This window comes from Triticum aestivum, chromosome 6A (genome assembly GCF_018294505.1).
Source record: "Triticum aestivum cultivar Chinese Spring chromosome 6A, IWGSC CS RefSeq v2.1, whole genome shotgun sequence".
Lineage (NCBI taxonomy): Eukaryota > Viridiplantae > Streptophyta > Magnoliopsida > Poales > Poaceae > Triticum > Triticum aestivum.
Genome location: NC_057809.1, coordinates 263,046,308 through 263,063,583, shown reverse-complemented (window position 1 = coordinate 263,063,583; position 17,276 = coordinate 263,046,308).

The window sequence follows — 17,276 nt, the reverse complement described above, 5'->3', positions numbered from 1 at the left end:
TGTCAGTAATGACCAAAAAGGTTTGAAGACATAGAGCCTCTACTCGTTCCCATGAGGAGTAAATGAAGTAGCAGGGTTGTTGGCGTTGTTTGGCGGTGCAGAAGAGCTTGGAGGTGCTGAAGCAGGTGGCGGTGAGGTAGCATCGTCTTCTTCATCAATGATTCTGGCAGTGACTGTGGCAGCAGAGGAAGAAAACTCAGAGTCTTCAAGAGATGGAGTCCCCAGCAGTACAGCTCTTCAAGGAGGTGTGGAGTCAAATTTGAATCTCTCAGTGAAGCCATCCTCTTGAAGATCAGCTTCAGAAAGCATCATCGTTAGCCCTTTCCATGTGCGGCGACAGGTTTCATGGGCAACGAAAGCGTTCTTGGTGGCAAGATTTCGGATGCGATTTACATCCACCAAGAGGCTCTTCATCTGTCTCTTCAACCAGTCATGATGCCTATCCTGCTTTTGATGAAGGGCCACAAGAAGCTCTCAGTCGTTGAGAACACGAGTGCGCTTCTTGGGTCTTGAAGTAGTGGCACTGTCAGTGGCTTCAGTTGAAGCAGGGTGTGGTGCACGTGTAGTGCTAGCCAAAGGATACACCCTGGAGATGGCTTCAACACCTTCAACGTTTTGAGTGAAGCTCTGGTGTTCTGCATTCTGAAGACTCAAAGGTTGCTTGGCAAGCTCAGGATATATAGCTTCAGCAGAGGTATCCACATCTGGCAAGAAGATCCGATGGTTGCGGGCTGAGGGCTGATATGAGATCGCAGAGTGAAGCTTGATCAGTCTCATTACCCAAGGAGCATAGAACTTCAAACCAAGTAAATCTGAGCCTGATGCAGCAAGTTGGCGTATGAAGAAGTCCTGTGCGTTGAAGCATTTGCCATGAAGGATACAAAATATCAGAGTCTTCATTGCACCCTCGATCTTGGCATTTGGAGAGTGCCCTTTGATAGGCCAGAGAGTCCGCCGGATAATGTGATAGATGGTTCTGGGCAGGTACTCAAAGTCTTCAACGAAGAACTCTGTTGGATAAGGAGCATCGTGGGGCAATGGCTTCATCATGGAGAGCATCTGACTCATATTCGGTTCAGGCCTCTGGAATATGCTCTCAAGAGCTTCAGTGTGTAGTGGACAGCCTTCCTCGAAGAATTCGCCAGGAGTGGGCAGGCCGGTGAGCTCAATGATATCAAATGCATTGGCTTCGTGATGGACATTGCCGGTCATCCACTCCAGGGCCCAAGTCTTCGGATCTCTGTTGTATCCTTTGATGTGGAGGGTGGCATAGAATTGCAGCAGAAGCTCTTCATTCCAGTGCTCTTCATCAGTTACAAACTGCAGCAGACCCACTTGCTTGAAGCAATCCAACGCTTCCTCTAAACAGGGCAGACCAGCAATGGCTTCAACATCAAGGCGCTTGTGCGGGAAGATGCGACCTTGGTTGTATAGGATGCATGAATAGTAGCTGCGCTGAGGATAGCTCCAGAACCTATCTGATGAAATCCTTTCCCTTGAATAGGGGTTCTTGGAGCTGTTGAAGAACGTATTATCTGCCTTGAAGCTATTGATGTTAAAGGAGCCAGGTGCTGATGTAGGACCTGGGAACCTCGGCAGCCTTGGGACTGGCTTCTGGACATGAGGCCTGTGCTCAACATGGTAATCAAATTGAGGACCTGCAGCAGACTCAGGAACAGAAGTGTCTGGATCAGTAGCTTCGCTGTCTTCTGAAGCTTTTGGTGGGGAGGGCTCCACATTGGCTTCAGTGTTGGTTGTGGCAGCCTCAATATTTTCAGCCTCCGCTTGACTAGCTGGAGGGTCGGTCACAAGCACGTTCTCCTGGAGAACTGCTTCTTGGTGGAGCATAGGAGTGGGCTCTTGTGGTGCTTCTTCTGCGGCTGATGCAGCCGGAATGTCTTCAGCATAGACTTGAGGCCTTGGACCTTTGCGAAGCCTGCGGAATGCAGACGACGCCTGTGGGGTTGGAGTGGGCTGGGCCTCATTGTCTTCTTCCTCTTGAGGGCGATCCGCCCATGAAGCATCCTGTGCAATTGGCGTCAGTGGACGACCAATGCTGATGAGTTCGCTGTGTTCTAATTGAGGAAGGGCTGCATCATCTTCTACATTGTCACGATGACCAATGTCTTCAGCAGCGATGGGATCAGCTGCTGGAATGTCTTCAGGAACAGGAGCCTCTGTGGAAGCAGGCTCATGCACCGTCAGTTGACGTTCTGCGTCAGGGTGAACCATAGAAATAGGTTCAACTATCAAGGGCTCTGTGGGAGCAGCCCGAGATTTCTTGGTCTTTCTCTTTTTCTTGCTGGGGGCAGTAGGAGAGGCTTCAGAGCTTTTCCTCTTCCTGGCTTCAGCCTCAGCAGTTCTTGTCTTCTTGAGCTCTGAAGCTGTTGACCGGCTCTTTGGCTTCGAGCCAGTCGTTGCAGTTGGGAAGACAAGCGGAACTGCTTCCTGCCTTGGTGCCTCTTGTTCAGCTGGAACAGTCTTCTTCTTTTTCTTTGCGGCCATCTTGGGGTCGATGCCAGGACGCCCAAGTGCCTTGCGCTTCTCAGCCTCATTGTAGGCTTGCACACATCTGTCCGCCAGAGACTTCATCCGCTCACGTGAACCCTGAGCTTCTGCACGCTTCTTCAGAAAGTTTTCCTTTAGCTCATTCAACATGATCTTGAAGCTCTTCACTTCTTGCACGCTGAGCTTGGCCATATTCTTCTTGACCTGAGCCTTTTCATGATCAATTTTCTGCTTCAGTTCAACAATGCGCTGGGCAATGGCAAGTTCTGAAGCAATAGCGCCTTGGAAGGCGACGCTGAGGCCAACGGGCAGCTGCAGATCTTCGAAGCTAATGTTTGGTGTGGCAAACCATTCGTCGATGAAGTTGTGGATGATGGCGACATCAAAGAGAGGCAAATTGTTAAAGATTTCAGCTTCTTCTTTGCTCTTGATGAGCTGCTCGAGAGCGTCATCTCCAAGATCTTCATCACTTGACAGATCAATGGCTTCACTACGCAGGATGGCAGCAGCTGTGAGCTCTTTGCCAGTGTGAGACTGAGGCATCTTGTCCTTCTGGTGCCTTGAGACGCGTGATAAGTCTTCAGACTGCACACTGTCTTCAGGAGGTGCAGTCGCCAATGGCTTCGCCTTTGAGATTTTTGGTGAAGGGGCTGGCTTTGAAGCTTTTGGCTTCTTCAACTGCTTCGGCTTCGGCACTGCAGGTGTTTCATCAGACTCAGTATCAGCTGCAGGCTCATTCACTGCAGTCCCTTGAACCAAGATGTAGGTGATGAGGCCTTCAAGGTTGGCATACGGACCGATGACATTGGGTTCTGCTTCACGTGTGCCATCTGCCCTTGGTGCTGAGGGACCAGGGTTGAAGTCTAACCCAAATTTCTTCTTGTTCTGCTTCGCTGAGTTTTGGGCAAACTGGAAGTTGCGCTTGAACAGATTGTCGTCACGACACCAGAGTAGTGACGACGGATGGGCATCATCAGGCTGTGGCCCATGAACCATGCATGCATAGAAGCTTTGGGCAATAGCTTCATCTCTGGACCTGGGTACAAGGTTCTTGTATAAGATGTCTCCCCACGGTCTTTTGATGGCACTTTTCTCAGCATACTCTTGGGTTGTGAAGCGGTATTTGAACCATTGTTCTGCCCAATAGCGTCGAATCCATTGGATTCGGGTCTTGCGCTGCCCATAATTCTCTTCAGGATCTGTTTTATACATTTCTGCCAGTTCATCAGGCAGATCTTTGGATGTTCCTCCACGTCGTTGTCTGCCCCCCTTCCTTGCTGCTGTTTCTGAAGCCATAAACCTTAACTTGGAAGGCTTCAAGACGTTCAAAGGCTTCAAAGGCTTTCTTTTGCTAGACCAACAGGAACTGGCTTCAGGAGAATTTATGTGATGTTGTAGGAATTCTGCAAATGAATGCAGACTATGAGAACCAAAGGATTCTCCCACGGACATGTACCTGTGACAGCATTAAGGTGCGAGGGAAGGAGAAGAGGTCATATGCATTCTCAGAAGGTTTTGAAGATTAATCAGTTTAGAAGACATTGACCTCATCGTGCGAAGATATTCACTCATAGATAAGAAGTTGGTTCCAGATTTGTACGAACCCACAGATCAGTACAAGTGAGGAATCTAACTACTTCATGAAGCACAAGTGAATATACTAGGCATGTTATGAGATGCAGATTGAGAGATCTAACTTGTGTGAAGAGAAACTTCTTATGGTAGAAAGTGACAGAACCATGAGATCAAAAGGGGCTGTGGAAAGAAGTTTTATTTACCACACTTGGAACTGCTAGACGGAGTGGGAGATGATGCCGAGCAGTTCAATCCTCCGTGCCCTAACTTGGTGACGGAAGACACCTACGGCGACGGCGGAGAGGACGATGTCCGCGATCGGCGTGAAGACGGCGTCGGAGAGGTTGCGGCAGCGAAGCGCTTCGTCGCCGGCATCGTCGAGAGCTAGCGGTGGCGCTAGGGTTCGTGCGAGGGTGGAAGAAGGAGATAATGACCGTGGTAAGTGTGAATTTATAGGCGCAGGGGCGGCACTGCACTATTACACAGGTGCCCCTGGCGATTCGCATCTGAGGAACGCGTGGCCAGTTTGCGGAAGTTTGGGGTTTGTTCCACGTCCCACGCACGCCTGGATTGTCGGGCGGTCGTTCCTGCTTCTCCGGATTTTATGTGGAGGAATGAGCATTGAAAACGGACTTTATGGTTGTCTCTATATCTTCTGCTGACAAGGACGCAGTGAAGACATTCGACAGTTTCAATAGAATGCATATGACTTAGAGAGATAGAGTTTGAGATAGAAAGCATAGAGAAGTTTGGGGTCCGATCACATTCACTTAGTTCAAAAGATTCAACACGAAGACATAGCTATAAGTGAATGTTGTAGAGGATAGAACACTAGCATATATATATATATATATATATATATATATATATATATATATATATATATATAGTCAACATAGTGAAGATAATCATGAAAATATGTTGAGTTCGAAGCCAAACCAAATGTGAAGACATTGCAAGGTAACGCCATGAGAGAAACACTTCAAAATAGAACGTTTGGTGGTGGCGTTACCCACCGTATAGGAAGTATTAGACCCAGACACGGCGCACAATTATCGTGGCACTCCGAGGTCAAATTCAACATTAATGTATTCACACTTAGAATGTATGTCTTCATTGATTGAAGATATACTTCGCTTCGTGTGTTGCACATCTAAGTCATCAATATGCATAAGGGTTAGGATGTGTGCCTGATCACAGGACATTTGAGGATTCCAGGATATTTAGCTCACACCGTAACTTGCAAAACCTCTTCTCATCCAAGGGCTTGGTGAAGATATCTGCCAATTGCTCTTCAATAAGTATTTGAGTGTGTCATACCAGGCCCTAGGGGATTGTTTGAGGCCATACAGCGCCTTGTTGAGCTTGTATACCATGTTAGGATGTTTTGGATTTTCAAAGCCAGGCGGTTGTGCAACATACACTTCTTCTTCAATCTTGCCATTGAGAAAGGCACTCTTCACATCCGTTTGATATAGAAGTATGTTATGATGATTTGCATAGGCCAGCAGTATGCGTATGGCTTCAAGCCTAGCCACAGGAGCAAATGTTTCATCGAAGTCAATGCCTTCCACTTGAGTATATCCTTGAGCAACGAGACGAGCTTTGTTTCTGACAACTTGACCATGCTCATCTTGCTTGTTGCGGTATATCCATTTGGTGCCTATTATATTGTGCTTCCGTGGATCAGGACGCTTAACCAGTTCCCATACATTATTCAGCTCAAACTGTTGAAGCTCTTCTTGCATAGCTTGAATCCATTCAGGTTCCATGAAGGCTTCTTCAACTTTCTTGGGTTCTGGTATTGAGACAAATGTGAAGTGCCCATAGAAATTTGCTAGCTGAGTTGCCCTTGAACGAGTGAGTGGACCAGGTGCATTGATGCTGTCAATTATTCTGTCAATCTGCACTTCATTGGCAACACGTGGATGTATAGGGCAAAGAATTTGCTCTTGCTGATCTGTGTTGTTGTTGGGAGGAATGTCTTCAGGCTGAGCATTGTCTTCATGTTGATCAGGTGCTAAGATGATAAGTTCTTCTTCAGGATGAGCTTCAGAAGGTATAATCTCTCCAGTTCCCATTAGCTTGATTGATTCACTAGCTGGAATTTCATCTAGCACATTTGGCAGTTGCTCTCTTTGTGAACCATTTGTCTCATCGAACCGCACATCCACTGTTTCAACCACTTTGTAATGAAAGAGACTGAAGACTCTGTAGGAGTACGAATCCTTTCCATATCCAAGCATAAAACCCTCATGTGCTTTTGGTGCAAACTTTGAGGTGTGGTGTGGGTCCTTGATCCAGCACCTTGCGCCAAATACTCTGAAGTAACTGACATTTGGCTTCTTGCCAGTTAGGAGTTCATAAGATGTCTTGTTCAGAAGCTTGTGAAGATAAACACGATTGATTGTATGGCGTGCAGTGTCAATGGCTTCAGTCCAGAATTTTCTTGGAGTCTTGTATTCATCTAGCATCGTTCTGGCCATCTCAATGAGTGTTATGTTCTTGCGTTCGACGATGCCATTCTGCTGTGGCGTGTACGGAGCCGAGAATTCATGTGTGATGCCAAGGTATCAAGATATGTATCAAGGCCAGTGTTCTTGAATTCAGTGCCATTGTCACTTCGGATGTGCTTTATCTTGGCGCCGTAATTGTTCATGGCTCGATTGGCGAAGCGTCTGAAGACATCCTCCACTTCAGTCTTGTAAAGGATTATGTGCACCGAAGTATATCTAGAGTAATCATCAACAATGACAAAGCCATAGAGGCAAGCAGTAGTAGTAAAAGTTGAGTAGTGAGTGGGACAAAAAAGATCCATGTGAAGCAGTTCGAAGGGTCGAGTAGTGGTCATGATTGTCTTCGAGGGATGTTTTGCCCTCGTCATCTTCCCTGCTTCACAGGCACCGCATAAGTGATCTTTCTTGAACTTGACGCCCTCGATGCCTATGACATGTTTCTTCTTCGCAAGGGTGTGGAGGTTCCTCATGCCAGCATGCCCAAGCCTCCGATGCCAAAGCCAGCATTCTGAAGCTTTTGCAAGAAGACATACTGCAAGTTGTGGCCCTGCTGAGAAATCTACCACATACAAATCATCTTTCCGATACCCTTCAAACACTAGAGACTTGTCAGATTCCATTAGTACCAAGCAACGATATTTTCCAAATATTACGACCATGTTCAAATCGCAAAGCATTGAGACAGACATTAAGTTGAAACCAAGGGATTCAACAAGCATGACTTTATCCATGTGTTGATCCTTTGAGATTGCAACTCTACCTAGACCCAATACCTTACTTTTACCAGTGTCGGCAAATGTGATGTGGCTCTTGTCGGATGGACGTAAGGTTGAGTCCATAAGAAGGCTTCTTCTGCCAGTCATGTGATTTGTACATCCACTGTCAATAATCCATTCTGAAGACTTTGAAGACGCTGGTGTCGTACCCTACAGTGTAGTTAGGGGGATAGGCTTCACGAAGAGAATTGTGAAGCAAAAACATTTGACGAACCAGTGGGTTATGAAAACTTAGATCCAGATTAGGACTAATAGGGAGAGTAGCATGCGATTCAGGAACGAAGTACATAATGATGCCATTCGGGCATTTTATCTTGCGCCCTACAAGATTTTTAAGGTCCCCAGCAATAGCGTCAGAAGATTTTGTTTTTCTGCTGGAGACCTTTCCCTGCAAAAGAGAGTTAAGCTTTCTTAACCACCCACATCTTCAAGGGTGGCTTAGAAGCAATAAGTCTAAGTGCAGCATCTGAGAATTTTGGCTTTGAAGCCTTAGCAAACAGTCTTGCAGGTGGACAATAGTACTCATAAGAATAAGCAGAATAATTTTTGGTCATATGAACATGATGGTTTGATGAACCGCTCTCATATTCATATGCCTGAGTATGGTTTCCCTGCAAAACATTTGCGTTAGTGTGACTCAGATGAGTCCTCTGTTTGTATGAAGCCTTTGGATCGTATGAAGCCTTTGGTCTGAGGTTTGTCTTCTTCAAGTGAGGTGTCATGAAGACATTCACAGGAAGATTTTCCAGACACTTTTTCGGAACCCAGATCTTCTTCATAGGCGGTCCATTCCTGCAGTTAGTACCAATGTACCTGGCAAACACTTCACCATTCTGATTCTTAAATAGTATATAGTTTGCATCAAAGGATTCATCAATGATAATGGGGTTAGCACAAGTGAAGCCAGATAAATTGGATGGATCTGCTGAAGGTTCCTTTGTAGCAACCCACTTGGTTTTGGGGTACTGCTCAGGTTTCCAGTAAGAGCCATCTGCATTTATTTTCCTTACGAACCCAACACCCTCTTTCCTAGGGTTTCGGTTCAGAATCTGCTTCTTGAGGACATCACATAATGTCTGATGTCCTTTAAGACTTTTGTACATCCCTGTTTCAAGCAATGTCTTCAACCTAGCATTCTCATCAGCAATAGCAGTGGTATCCTCAGCAGAGGGGTTAGTTACCACATCAACAGTTGAAGATATTGCAACAGCAGTAGCAGTGGAACATTCAGCAACAGAAGTAGCATTATCACGCTCAATGCATTTAAGACATGGTGGTTCAAATCCTTCCTGAGCGGAACTGATCTGTTCGGCGCGAAGTGACTCGTTTTCCTTTTGAAGATCTTCATGAGCCGCTCTCAATTTCTCAAGTTCTTGCTTCCTTTGAAGATAATCATAGGAAAGCTTTTCATGAGTTGTTGAGAGAGTATCATGACGATCTTCAAGTTCCTGATACTTAACGTGAAGATTTTTTATGTCTTCAATTAAGGATTCAGATCGAGTCATTTCAGCACCCAACAGATCATTGCTTCTGTCTAACAGTTTTTGAATATGTTCCATGGCTTTCTGTTGTTCAGTTGCAATTTTAGCAAGTGTTTTGTAACTGGGTTTTGAATCACAATCAGAGTCATCATCACTAGATGTTTGATAGTGAGTAGTGCATTTGTTTACCTTGGCACCGCGTGCCATGAAGCAGTAGGTAGGAGTGGAGTAGTCCTTGTCATTTGCATCGGTGTCGGTGATGAAATCATTGTCTTCAGTGTTGAAGATGGACTTGGCGACGTATGCTGTAGCCAGACTTGCAATGCCAGAATCAGACTCCACCTCTGCCTCCTCAGAAGCGGACTCCTCCTCTGAATCCATTTCCTTGCCAACAAATGCACGTGCCTTGCCAGATGAGCTCTTCTTGTGTGATGAAGACTTTCAGGAAGACTTGGAAGAAGACTTTGTGTATTTCTTCTTCTTCTTGTCGTCAGAGTCATATTCCTTGCTCTTCTTCTTCTTTCTGTTCTCATTGTCCCACTGTGGACACTCAGAGATGAAGTGTCCAGTTTTCTTGCACTTGTGGCATGTCTTCTTCTTGTAGTCATGAGCAGAAGCTTCATCATTCCTTGAGCTTGATCGTGAAGACTTTCTGAAGCCTTTCTTCTTGGTGAATTTTTGGAACTTCTTCACTAGCATTGCAAGTTCCCTTCCAATGTCTTCAGGATCATCAGAACTGCTGTCAGATTCTTCTTCAGATGAGGAAACAGCTTTTGCCTTCAAGGCACGAGTTCGCCCATAGTTTGGACCGTAGATATCTCTTTTCTCAGAAAGTTGAAACTCATGTGTGTTGAGCCTCTCAAGTATGTCAGATGGATTGAGTGTCTTGAAATCAGGACGTTCTTGAATCATCAGGGCTAGGATGTCAGACGAACTATCAAGTGATCTCAGCAGCGTCTTGACGACTCCATGTTTGGTGATCTCAGTAGCGCCGAGGGCTTGAAGCTCATTTGTGATGTCAGTGAGTCTGTCAAATGTGTGCTAGACATTCTCATTGTCATTTCGCTTGAAGCGGTTGAAGAGATTGCGAAGGACACTGATTCTTTGATCTCTCTGGGTTGAGATGCCTTCATTGACCTTGGAGAGCCAGTCCCAGACCAGCTTGGATGTCTTCAAAGCACTCACACGGCCATACTGTCCTTTGGTCAGATGACCACAGATGATGTTCTTGGCAGTAGAGTCCAGTTGAACGAATTTCTTGACATCAGCAGCAGTGACACCTTCTCGAGCCTTGGGAACGCCGTTCTCGACGACATACCATAGGTCGACGTCAATGGCTTCAAGATGCATACGCATCTTATTCTTCCAGTAGGGATATTCAGTTCCATCGAAGACGGGGCACGCAGTGGAGACTTTAATTATCCCTGCAGTCGACATAGCTAAAACTCCAGGTGGTTAAACCGAATCACACAGAACAAGGGAGCACCTTGCTTTGATACCAATTGAAAGTGCGTTATATCGACTAGAGGGGGGTGAATAGGCGATTTTTATGAAAGTCTTCAAAACATGGAAGTTATGAAGACAAACAGTAGAGATATGCCTATTACTATGCAGCGGAAGTTAGACTACACTAGGCAAGCCATGGTCAAGTATCAACAGAGTGAAAGCACAGTGAAAAATAGCTGTAGTGTAATTAGGATCAGGTAGGAAGATACTATGAAGCCAAGCAGATCATACACTCGCGTTGTGAAGACAAAAGATAAAACAGACACGCAATGACTTCACAATGAGTGATCAGTAAGTAAAAGGAAGTGAAGATGAAACCAGTGACTCGTTGAAGACAATGATGTGTTGGACCAGTTCCAGTTGCTGTGACAACTGTACGTCTGGTTGGAGCGGCTAGGTATTTAAACCTTAGGACACACAGTCCCGGACACCCAGTCCTGAACATGCAGCTCAGGACACCAAGTCCTCACCGTATTCTCCTTAAGCTAAGGTCACATAGTCCTCGCCCAATCACTCTGGTAAGTCTTCAAGGTAGACTCCCAAACCTTCACAGACTTCGTTCACTGGCAATACACAATGTCTCTTGGATGCTCTGAACGCGACGCCTAACCGTCTGGGGATGCACAGTCCTCAAGTGTAATAAGTCTTCAGATCACACAGACAAGAAGACTTAAGTGATGCCCAATGTTCTCTGGCTCTGGGTGGTTAGGGCTTTATCCTTGCAAGGAATTCTCTCTCTCAAAGGCTTCGAGGTGGGTTGCTCTCAAACGACAAAAGCCGTACTCTCAATCTGAGCAGCCAACCGTTTATGGTTGTAGGGGGTGGGCTATTTATTGCCACTTGGCAACCCGACCTGATTTGTCCGAAATGACCCTGGGTCACTAAGGAACTGACACGTGTCTCAACAGTCAGATTTCAAACTCTCATGGCAACTTTACTTGGGCTACAAGCAAAGCTGACTTGTCCGGCTCTGGACAAGATTCGCTCTCATTGTCTTCACTCGAAGACATAGGTTTTTGGTTTAGGCATCACTTCAGTCATTCTGACTGGTTCTCCTGGACCCCACTTCACAGTACGGTGGTTCCTATGACTCAACACAAAAGAAAAAGAACTACGAAAGATCTAAGTCTTCGAGCTCCATAGGCTTCATAACGTGTCTTCTTTTGTCATAGTCTTCAATGTGAATATCTTCATATACCACCTTTGACTTCAATGTCTTCATACATTTTTAGGGGTCATCTCTGGTAGTAAAACCGAATTAATGAGGGACTTCTACCTGTGTTATCCTGAAATTCTCACAAACACATTAGTCCCTCAACTAGGTTTGTCGTCTATACTCTAAAACCAACTAGGGGTGGTACTAGATGCACTTACAGATACCGACGATCGAATCTCGGGCAAGTGACATACCGATGACAAAGGGAACAACGTATGTTGTTATGCGGTTTGACCGATATAGATCTTCGTAGAATATGTAGGAGCCAATATGAGCATCCAGGTTCCGCTATTGGTTATTGACCAGAGACGAGTCTCGGTCATGTCTACATAGTTCTCGAACCCGTAGGGTCCGCACGCTTAACGTTCGGTGACGATCGGTATTATGAGTTTATGTGTTTTGATGTACCGAAGGTAGTTCGGAGTCCCGGATGTGACCATGGACATGACGAGGAGTCTCTAAATGGTTGAGACGTAAAGATTGAAATATTGGACGGCTATATTCGGACACCGGAAGTGTTCCGGATGGTTTCGGAGAAAATCGGAGTGTCGGAGGGGTTACCGAAACCCCCGGGGAAGTATTGGGCCTTAGTGGGCCTGAGGGGAGAGAGAGGGCAGCAGCCCAGGAGGTGGCGTGCCCCCTCCCATGAGGAGTCCGAATTGGACTATGGGAGGGGGCGCGGCCCCTCTTTCCCTCTCCCTCTCCCTCTCTTTCCTTCCCCCTTCCCCCTTGCTAATAGGACTAGGAAAGGATGAATCCTACTCTTACTAGGAGGAGGATTCCTCCTCTCCTTGGGGCGCACCAAGGCCGACCGACCTTCCCCCTTTCTCCTTTATATACGGGGGCGGGGGGCACCCAAAGACACACAAGTTGATTGTTCCAAGCCGTTTGCGGTGCCCCCCTCTACCATAATCCACCTCGGTTATATCATAGCAGTGCTTAGGCGAAGCCCTGCGTCGGTAGCATCATCATCACTGTCATCACGCCGTCGTGCTGACAGAACTCTCCCTCGAAGCTCTGCTGGATCGGAGTTTGTGGGACATCACCGAGCTGAACATGTGATAAACTCGAAGGTGTCGTACGGTTGGTACTTGGATCGTTCGGATCATGAAGACGTACGACTACATCAACCACGTTCTCATAACGCTTCCGCTTACGGTCTACGAGGGTATGTAGACAACACTCTCCCCTCCCGTTGCTATGAATCACCGTGATCTTGCGTGTGCATAGGAAATTTTTTGAAATTACTACGTTCCCCAACAGTGGCATTCGAGCCAGGTTTATGCGTAGATGTTATATGCACGAGTAGAACACACAGGAGTTGTGGGCGTGGGTATATACATATTGCTTGCCGTCACTAGTTGATTCTTGATTCAGCGGCATTGTTGGACGAAGCGGCCCAGACCGACATTACGCGTACGCTTACGCGAGACTGGTTCTACCGACATGCTTCACACACAGGTGGCTAGTGGGTGTCTGTTTCTCCAGCTTTAGTTCAATCGGATTCAATGAACAGGGTTCTTTCTGAAGATCAAAAAGCAATCACTATACCGTGTTGTGGTTTTTTTATGCATAGGTAAGAATGGTTCTTGCTCAGCCCGTAGCAGCCACGTAAAACTTGCAACAACAAAGTAGAGGACGTCTAACTTGTTTTGCAGGGCATTTTGTGATGTGATATGGTCAAGACATGATGCTAAATTTTATTGTATGAGATGATCATGTTTTGTAACACAGTTATCGGCAACTGGCAGGAGCCATATGGTTGTCGCTTTATTGTATGAAATGCAATCGCCATGTAATTGCTTTACTTTATCACTAAGCGGTAGCGATAGTCGTGGAAGCAATACTTGGCATGACGACAATGATGCTTCGATGGAGATCAAGGTGTCAAGCCGGTGACGATGGTGATCATGACGGTGCTTTGGAGATGAAGATCACAAGCACAAGATGATGATGGCCATATCATATCACTTATATTGATTGCTTGTGATGTTTATCTTTTATGCATCTTATTTTGCTTTGATCGACGGTAGCACTATAAGATGATCTCTCACTAAATTTCAAGGTATAAGTGTTCTCCCTGAGTATGCACCATTGTGAAAGTTCGTCGTGCCGAGACACCACGTGATGATCAGGTGTGATAAGCTCTACGTTCACATACAACGGGTGCAAGCCAGTTTTGCACACGCAGAATACTCAGGTTAAACTTGACGAGCCTGGCATATGCAGATATGGCCTCGGAACACTGAGACCGAAAGGTCGAGCGTGAATCATATAGTAGATATGATCAACATAGTGATGTTCACCATTGAAAACTACTCCATCTCACGTGATGATTAGACATGGTTTAGTTGATATGGATCACGTGATCACTTAGATAATTAGAGGGATGTCTGTCTAAGTGGGAGTTCTTAAGTAATATGATTAATTGAACTTTAATTTATCATGAACTTAGTACCTGATAGTATTTTGCATGTCTATGTTGTTGTAGATAGATGGCCCGTGTTGTTTTTCTGTTGAATTTTAATGCGTTCCTTGAGAAAGCAAAGTTGAAAGATGATGGTAGCAGTTACACAGACTTGGTACATAACTTGAGGAATATCCTCATTGCTGCATAGAAGAATTAAGTCCTGGAAGCACCGCTAGGTGCCAAACCCGCTGCAGGAGCAACGCCAGATGTTATGAATGCCTGGCAGAGCAAAACTGATGACTACTCGATAGTTCAGTGTGCCATGCTTTACGACTTAGAACCGAGACTTCAACGACGTTTTGAACGTCATGGAGCATATGAGATGTTCCAGGAGTTGAAGTTAATATTTCAAGCAAATGCCCGGATTGAGAGATATGAAGTCTCCAATAAGTTCTACAGCTACATGATGGAAGAGAATAGTTCTGTCAGTGAGCATATACTCAAAATGTCTGGGTATAACAATCACTTGATTCAACTGGGAGTTAATCTTCCGGATGATAGTGTCATTGACAGAATTCTTCAATCACTGCCACCAAGCTACAAGAGCTTCGTGATGAACTATAATATGCAAGGGATGGATAAAACAATTCCCGAGCTCTTCACGATGCTAAAAGCTACGGAGGTAGAAATCAAGAAGGAGCATCAAGTGTTGATGGTCAACAAGACCACCAGTTTCAAGAAAAAGGGTAAAGGGAAGAAGGGGAACTTCAAGAAGAACAGCAAGCCAGTTGCTTCTCAAGTGAAGAAACCCAAGTCTGGACCTAAGCCTGAAACTGAGTGCTTCTACTGCAAGCAGACTGGTCACTGGAAGCGGAACTGCCCCAAGTATTTGGCGGATAATAAGGATGGCAAGGTGAACAAAGGTATATGTGATATACATGTTATTGATGTGTACCTTACTAGAGCTCGCAGTAGCACCTGGGTATTTGATACTGGTTATGTTGCTAATATTTGCAACTCGAAACAGGGACTACGGAATAAGCGGGCACTGGCAAAGGACGAGGTGACGATGCGCATGGGAAACGGTTCCAAAGTCGACGTGATCGCGGTCGGCATGCTACCTCTACATCTACCTTCGGGGTTAATTTTAGATCTAAATAATTGTTATTTGGTGCCAGCGTTGAGCATGAACATTATATCTGGATCTTGTTCAATGCGAGATGGTTATTCATTTAAATCTGAGAATAATGGTTGTTCTATTTATATGAGTAATATCTTTTATGGTCATGCACCCTTGAAGAGTGGTCTATTTTTGATGAATCTCGATAGTAGTGATACGCATATTCATAATATTGAAGCTAAGAGATGGAAAGTTGATAATGATAGTGCAACTTATTTGTGGCACTGCCGTTTAGGTCATATGGGTGTAAAGCGCATGAAGAAACTCCATTTTGATGGATTTTTGAATCACTTGATTATGAATCATTTGGTACTTGCGAACCATGCCTCATGGGCAAGATTACTAAAATGCCGCTCTCCGGAACTATGGAGCGAGCAACAGATTTGTTGGAAATCATACATACTGATGTGTGTGGTCCGATGAATATTGAGGCTCGCGGCGGGTATGGTTATTTTCTCACCTTCACAGATGATTTGAGCAGATATGGGTATATCTACTTGATGAAACATAAGTCTAAAACATTTGAAAAGTTCAAAGAATTTCAGAGTGAAGTGGAAAATCATCGTAACAAGAAAATAAAGTTTCTACGATCTAATCGTGGAGGAAAATATTTGAGTTACGAGGTTGGTCTTCATTTGAAACAATGTGGAATAGTTTTGCAACTCGCGCCACCCAGAACACCACAGCATAATGGTGTGTCCAAACATCGTAATCATACTTTACTAGATATGGTACGATCTATGATGTCTCTTATTGATTTACCGCTATCATTCTGGGGTTATGCTTTAGAGATGGTTGCATTCACGTTAAATAGGGCACCATCTAAATCCGTTGAGACGATGCCTTATGAACTGTGGTTTGGCAAGAAACCAAAGTTGTCGTTTCTTAAAGTTTGGGGCTGCGATGCTTATGTGAAAAAGCTTCAACCATAAGCTCGAACCCAAATCGCAGAAATGTGTCTTCATAGGATACCCAAAGGAGACTGTTGGGTACACCTTCTATCACAGATCTGAAGGCAAGACATTCGTTGCTAAGAATGGATCCTTTCTAGAGGAGTTTCTCTCGAAAGAAGTGAGCGGGAGGAAAGTAGAACTTGATGAGGTAACTGTACCTGCTCCCTTATTGGAAAGTAGTTTATCACAGAAATCTGTTCCTGTGACTCCTACACCAATTAGTGAGGAAGCTAATGATGAAGATCATGTAACTTCAGATCAAGTTACTACCGAACCTCGTAGGTCAACCAGTAAGATCCGCACCAGAGTGGTACGGTAATCCTGTTCTGGAGGTCATGTTACTTGACCATGACGAACCTACAAACTATGAGGAAGCGATGATGATCCTTGATTCTGCAAAATGGCTTGAGGCCATGAAATCTGAGATGGGATCCATGTATGAGAACAAAGTATGGGCTTTGGTTGACTTGCCCAATGATCGGTAAGCCATCGAGAATAAATGGATCTTCAAGAAGAAGACTGACGCTGACGGTAATGTTACTGTATACAAAGCTTGACTTGTTGCGAAAGGTTTTCGACAAGTTCAAGGAGTTGACTACGATGAGACTTTCTCACCCGTAGCGATGCTTAAGTCTGTCCGAATCATGTTAGCAATTGCCGCATTTTATGATTATGAAATTTGGCACATGGATGTAAAGATTGCATTCCTGAATGGATTTCTGGAAGAAGAGTTGTATATGATGCATTATCGATCCAAAGGGTGCTAACAAAGTGTGCAAGCTCCAGCGATCCATCTATGGACTGGTGCAAGCATCTCGGAGTTGGAATAAACATTTTGATAGTGTGATCAAAGCATATGGTTTTATACGGACCTTTGGAGAAGCCTGTATTTACAAGAAAGTGAGTGGGAGCTCTGTAGCATTTCTAATATTATATGTGGATGACATATTGCTGATTGGAAATGATATAGAATTTCTGAATAGCATAAAAGGATACTTGAATAAGAGTTTTTCAATGAAAGACCTCGGTGAAGCTGCTTATATATTGGGCATCAAGATATATAGAGATAGATCAAGACGATTAATTGGACTTTCACAAAGCACATACCTTGATAAAGTTTTGAAGAAGTTCAAAATGGATCAAGCAAAGAAAGGT